At 47.3% G+C, this 5,709-nt stretch overlaps 1 protein-coding gene across 3 annotated transcripts in view; it reads left to right on the top strand.

The window, feature by feature from the left end:
* Positions 1 to 2,259: 2,259 nt before the first annotated feature.
* LOC116077556 (CMRF35-like molecule 2) overlaps positions 2,260 to 5,709 on the top strand; it is a 17,959-nt gene continuing 14,509 nt past the window's right edge. For all 3 annotated transcript variants that reach the window (XM_031352173.1, XM_031352171.1, XM_031352172.1), the window contains exon 1: positions 2,260 to 2,472. The gene's annotated coding sequence lies outside the window, so the exon portion shown is untranslated. The remainder of the gene's footprint in view (positions 2,473 to 5,709) is intronic.

Genomic DNA, 5,709 nt, shown 5'->3' with positions numbered 1-5,709 from the left:
TGTGTGTCCTGTGGTCTGTGTGTCCTGTGTGTCCTGTGGTCTGTGTGTGCTGTGTGTCCTGTGTGTGCTGTGTTGCTGTGTGTCCTGTGTGTCCTGTGCTCTGTGTGTTGCTGTGTTGCTGTGTGTCCTGTGGTCTGTGCAAGCTGCTTTTTCTCATTGCTGTGGCAGTGTATCTGACAAAAGCAACCGAAGAGTGGAGGGAAAGGCTTATGTTACCTCATGGTTTGAGAGGGTTCCCTATGGCAGGAAGTGTGGAGCTGAGAGCACGAACAGCCATAGGGTACCCACAGTCAGGAGGCAGAGTGAGACACAGGCGGGTGCTCAGCTTGCTCTCTCCTTTATTCGGTCAGGGACCTGAGCTCTTGGGGCGGTGCTAACCACACCTAAGGCAGGTCTTGCCTCTTTAGTTAAATTGCTTGGAACACTGCAAGATCTCACTAGGTAGCCTAGGATTGGCCTTGAAATCTCTCTGTGGTCCTGAGTGGCCTTGAACCCTTAACCCTCCTGCTTCTGCCTCCTTAGTTCTGGGACTTCAAGCATGCTCCTTCCACCTAGGTATGAGACCCAGAGCTGAGAAGGTGTCTTCTACGTGTCCACACCGGTTCTTAAACTTCTCATGACATGTAATTCATCATCGCCTTCTGTCCAAAGTCCTCCAGCCTCAGCTGGTCCTGCCCCTCCTCTGGTCTCCATCACTCTTGTCACAAGGTGTTATGGTCAGAGGTGTGTGCCTCTGCCTGGTACTGCATGTAAGTCCCACTGGGGCTGACTGGCCCATCTTTGTGGCACCCTATATGTGGTCCTGAGCTCCCTTAATACATATTTCACAAAGCATAATTAAGCTGTGGCCAAGTGGGGGGATGTTGTACAGACCAATACTCTTGGTGTGTTTCTGTGTCATCTCTTGCTACAGAGCTCAAAATCCAGCCTCAAGATACTTCATGGACAAGAGAGAAGGATATTAAAAGATACTAAATTGGCTCTGGTTTTGACAAGCTCCACTCCGTTGGCGTCCAGTGAGCTATCCAATGAACTCTGGCACCAGAAGAAAGTTCTCTTGACCAAAGTAAAGAACCCCAAAGAGACCTTTATTGGAGAAATTTACAGAAAATAATCCCAAAATAGAATTCAGATAGAAAAGTGGCTTTAAAAAAATTCCAGGAAAGCTAAAAGTAAAATAAAAAAAAGAGGTTGAAAGTGGTAATGATTGAAGTTGATCTGCCCTGGGGCTTATTCACGTTGAACAAATGGTCCGGAGGGTTACTGGGAGGAGACGGTCAGATGACAGAGTCCGACAGGCTTGGAGAAGTTTGACACGCTGTGATCTCCAGCGTCCTCTGGAGACCTGGTGTACACCAGATGACTGTGGCCTGCCTTTGGTATAGATATCTTTGACACAGAGATGTCTCTGCCTTGAAGGGTCCCTTTTAGTGAGCATCCTTCTCACCTGGGAGATCCCCTTGAGGGCTCTACCCAGGCCAGCCGCTCCAGTTGGTGTTGCTTGGAGTGGGGATGGGGTCATACGGGGCACTGAAGAAATAGGAGAGCAGATGAGCAAGTCCCCGTGTCCCCTGCACAGGCCATGCGTCTTCCCCCTCTGTTCTTAACATTTCTGAGGGTGTCCCTGCTCGGCGTTGTGATCCACCCACGCAGGCTGTGAAGCTGTGTTTCCGCACCTGCTGAATTCTGCTTAGAAAGGTCAGAAGTTCCTGTTGTTATTACTCCTGGTTTTCGTTTGTTTGTTTTCCCTCTCTTGTTGATTTTCACTAAGTCTTTCCTAATTCAAATGTCCTCAACTATGCATCTGAGTGTGCTGTCTGAATTCTACCAGGATGTTTGCCCACACCAGTTTCTCTCTCACCTTTGTGGCCACAGTGGCAACCTAACTAAAATATTAACAGACTGTACAGTTAGCGATAATGTATGTTAGACTGACCGAGTCAGCAATACTTTGCCAAGACTTGTGTGGAGGTGGAGAGATGGCTCCGTGGTTAAGAGCGTATTCGCTCTTGAGTTCCCAGTGGCTCACAACTGCCTCTAACCTCAACGCTGAGAGAATCAACGCCCTCTTCTGGCCTATGCAGGAACTGCACACACAATTTTTAAAAAGGAGGGGGGCGTGGATTGCCATTGAGTCAAATTCCCCGTCCTGACTGCAGAGACTTCTGCTTGCCCAATGAATTTGAGAACTCGGTAATATATAAAAGTGTGGCTTCTCTGTTTGCAGAAGCTGCTGACAACTCGTTAGAAATTGGGAGGCCTATGTTAATTATTATGAGAGTCGAAGCCACAAGAGTTTCAGTTTGCCTACCTCCACTTCTTCTTTTTCTGGGAAGCTGTAGTTTCCACTCCTGAGACGAGGAAGAAGCAAAAACCCAAGTGCAAAGGAGAAAATCGGGACACAGGAAGGCGTCTCAAGCCAGCTGCAGGAGTCCCCAGCCCGGGGTTTGGCAGAGAAAGCAGAGAGGCAAGGTCTGGCTCTGGGTCAGTGTGGGAGGCTGGTGTTGGGTTTGTCAGGAAGCCCTGGCCTGGTGTGGTGGGAGAGGATGGGCTACGTTAGGGAGTGAGAGGGAGAGCAGGAAGGGACCAGAGGGCTTTAGGCTCTAGCTTTAAGCAGGTAGAGGTCTCTGCCGATCAAAGACCCAAGGAAAGCCACCAAGCTAGGCTGGTTGTCCAGAGGTCCTGGGATGGCACAGTGTGTGTGTGTGTGTGTGTGTGTGTGTGTGTGTACACCCTTGAGGGAAAGACTGTGCCTTCAACCCCAAACACACAGTGAGACTGGCATATAGTGGGGCCACTGACTACACCGATAGATCGCAGGCATTCTGAACACTGGGGAGTCTCAGTGAGAACAGGAAGGCAGCATTGACAAGGGCATGTGGCAAGGGCAGAGGCAGGCAAAGTAGGCAGCAGGAGGCTGGCGCCAGAAAGGCAGCAGGCTAGCTCCGTGGAAGTTCTTTAGACGCCCATGTCGGGGCTTTTGGTATTTCGTGGGAAGACATAGTCAAAGTTCATTTACATGTGCTAAGTCCAGGGTAAAGATCACGACATAATTGGGGTGCTCATACAGGGCACCCCATCAACAACACATGATGCCCAGCAGGCAGGTGCTTCTGGGTGGAAAGGCATGTGGCATCTGTCCTGGCAGGCGAGCCTTTAGTTTCTGACTTACATGTTCTTGTTGAGAATCCCTGAACTTTGAACTTGAGTCCCAGTTTGTTCTCTTTCCTTGGGATAAACAAAAGCAAGGGAAGGGTTTGTTGTGGTCCATGGTTTGAGGGTACATTTCACTGTGGTAGGGAAGGGAGCAGCTGGCGAGTGTGTCTCCAGGTGGGAGAGGAGAGCCACAAGTGCTGGTGTGGCTTTGCTCTCTCCTTCTCCTCTAAATTAAAAACAAAACAAAAAAAAAAAACCCAAAACGTTTATTGATTGCTGATTGCTCCTGTGTGTCTCTGTGTGTGTGTCTGTATGTGTGTGTATGTGTCTGTGTGTGCCTTATCTCTGTGTACGTATCTCTCTGTGTATGTATGAGTCTGTATGTATCTCTGTATATGTGTATGTGTGTAAGAGTCTGTATGTGTCTCTGTATGTGTATGTGTGTTTGTATGTATGTGGTTTTGTGTGTGTGTGTGTGTGTATGTGTGTGTATGTGGTTTTGTATGTGTGTGTGTATGTGTGTGTGTATGTGTGTGTGTGTATGTGTGTTTGTATGTATGTGGTTTTGTGTGTGTGTATGTGTGTGTGTGTTTGTGTGTGTGTGTGATGGTCCATTGCTCAGATGAGTCTGTCCTCTGTTCCAAAGTGTTGTCCCCAAGGATTGAACTCAGGTCCTCAGGCTTGGCAGAAAGTGCCTTTACCGATGAGCCACCCTTGTTCCAGTTTCATCCCATCTCAGACTCTAGCCCAAGGGATGGAGCTACCCACAGTCAGGGAAGCTTTTTGCTCCTCAGATAACTTCTCTGGAAACACAAGCAAACATCTTCTAGGCACACTCAAAGGTGAGTTCCACATCCAGCCAGGGTGACAGTCAGGACTCCCCACCACAGCTGGTAAAGCAACTGTTGAGCAACCGTTTCCTGGTTCCTAGAAATGCTTCCTTGTGCTTTGGGTCTGTCCAGGAAGCTAAATGTTCCAGTTGCCATTGCAAGCTATAGCCCTGTCAGGGAGGGAGGACTACATACACCCTTTGTTGACGGGCGTAACCCTACTGAGCCAGTCACTGTCCTCCTCACCAGGATTTCCGTAGACAGTGAGAAATATCTGCGACCTTTTGTCCTCTCATGCTGGGGGCCCACTGCTTGCTTTTTTGTTTGTTGGTTGGTTTGTTGTTTTTAGAGACAGAGCCTCTCTATGTAGCCCTGGCTGTCCTAGACTCCCTCTGTAGACCAGGCTGGCCTTGAACTCAGAGATCTGCCTGTCTCTGCCTTCTGCTGCTGAGGTCCAAGTGCTTATTTTCACTAACTTAAAATACTGTGTACTGGGGGCTGGAGAGGTGAGTCAATAGTTCAAAACACTGGCTGCTGGTCCAGAGGACTGGGGTTTAATTCCAGCACCCACATGGCGGCTCACAGTGGTCTGCAACTCCAGTCCTAAGGGATCTGATGTCCTCTTCTGGTCTCCACAGGTGCTGCACACTCATAGTATACAGACATAAATGCTGGTGAAACAGTCATGCATAAATAGATGTTTTGAGATAGTATCTTTCTACATAGCCCCATCTGTCCTGATACTCACTGTATAGACCAGGCTGGCCTCAAACTCACAGATCCACCAATCTCTGGTTCCCAAGTGCTAGGATTAAAATTATGTATCATCATGCTCAGTGAAATAAATAAAAAATTTAAAAGGCTAACTGTCTTGCCTATCTATCAATCAATCTGTCTATCTGACTATCAATCTTTCCATCAATCATCTTTCTGTCAGTTTATCCATATATCCCTATCATCTAGCTGAAAAATAATCTTCATAAATCATGTAGTTTCTTTAAAATATTTTTAGATGTATGGCAAGGACCATCCTCAGTTTGGAGAGGTCCTGAGGAAGGGGTGTTTGGGAGAGGCAAAAGAATGTCTCGAAGTATCACGGATACAAGCTAAAAGCTCTGTGTTCTGCCTGAGACAGCTAGCTCTCCAGAGATCTCCAGACAGCTCAGTCTCTGCAGACCAAAGCCTAGTCTTTTATTTGCAAATCAATTCAATTCTCTACCCTAGGTTCTCTTTTGATTATCCCATGAATCAGTATTTTATGACTTTAGACTTTGATTCTTAGGAAAAGATAGCAAGTACCTTTTTGTTTGCTTGTTTATGTTTTAACATGGCAAGCAAATTCAGAGATCTGCCTGCCTTTGTAAGCACAGACAATAAGTTAGCTGGGTGGGAGCCCGTCCTAAGATAGCCATTCCCACGAAGCCTGGGTCTAAACTCCCTATGTCCCAGGCTGACCTTGAACTCAGGAATCTGCCTGCCATTGTAAGCACAAACAATAAGTTTAGCTGAGTGGGATCCTGCCTTACAGTCATCACTCCCTGAACCTCTTTATCTCCTTCCATAATATCTTTCTGACAAGCTGGCGCATAGCGCAGCTGCCTTTGTTCTTTTAGGTCTGTGAAGCCCCTCATGTAGTACATATCGCATCCTTATTCTTTTTTTTTCTTTTTATTAGATATTTTCTTTATTTACATGTAAATTTCTCCTTTCCCAGTTTCCCCTC

Source organism: Mastomys coucha, unplaced genomic scaffold (assembly GCF_008632895.1).
Source record: "Mastomys coucha isolate ucsf_1 unplaced genomic scaffold, UCSF_Mcou_1 pScaffold5, whole genome shotgun sequence".
Taxonomy (NCBI): domain Eukaryota; kingdom Metazoa; phylum Chordata; class Mammalia; order Rodentia; family Muridae; genus Mastomys; species Mastomys coucha.
Note: the sequence above shows the minus strand (reverse complement) of the source record. Positions and strands in the feature narration are given on the sequence as shown.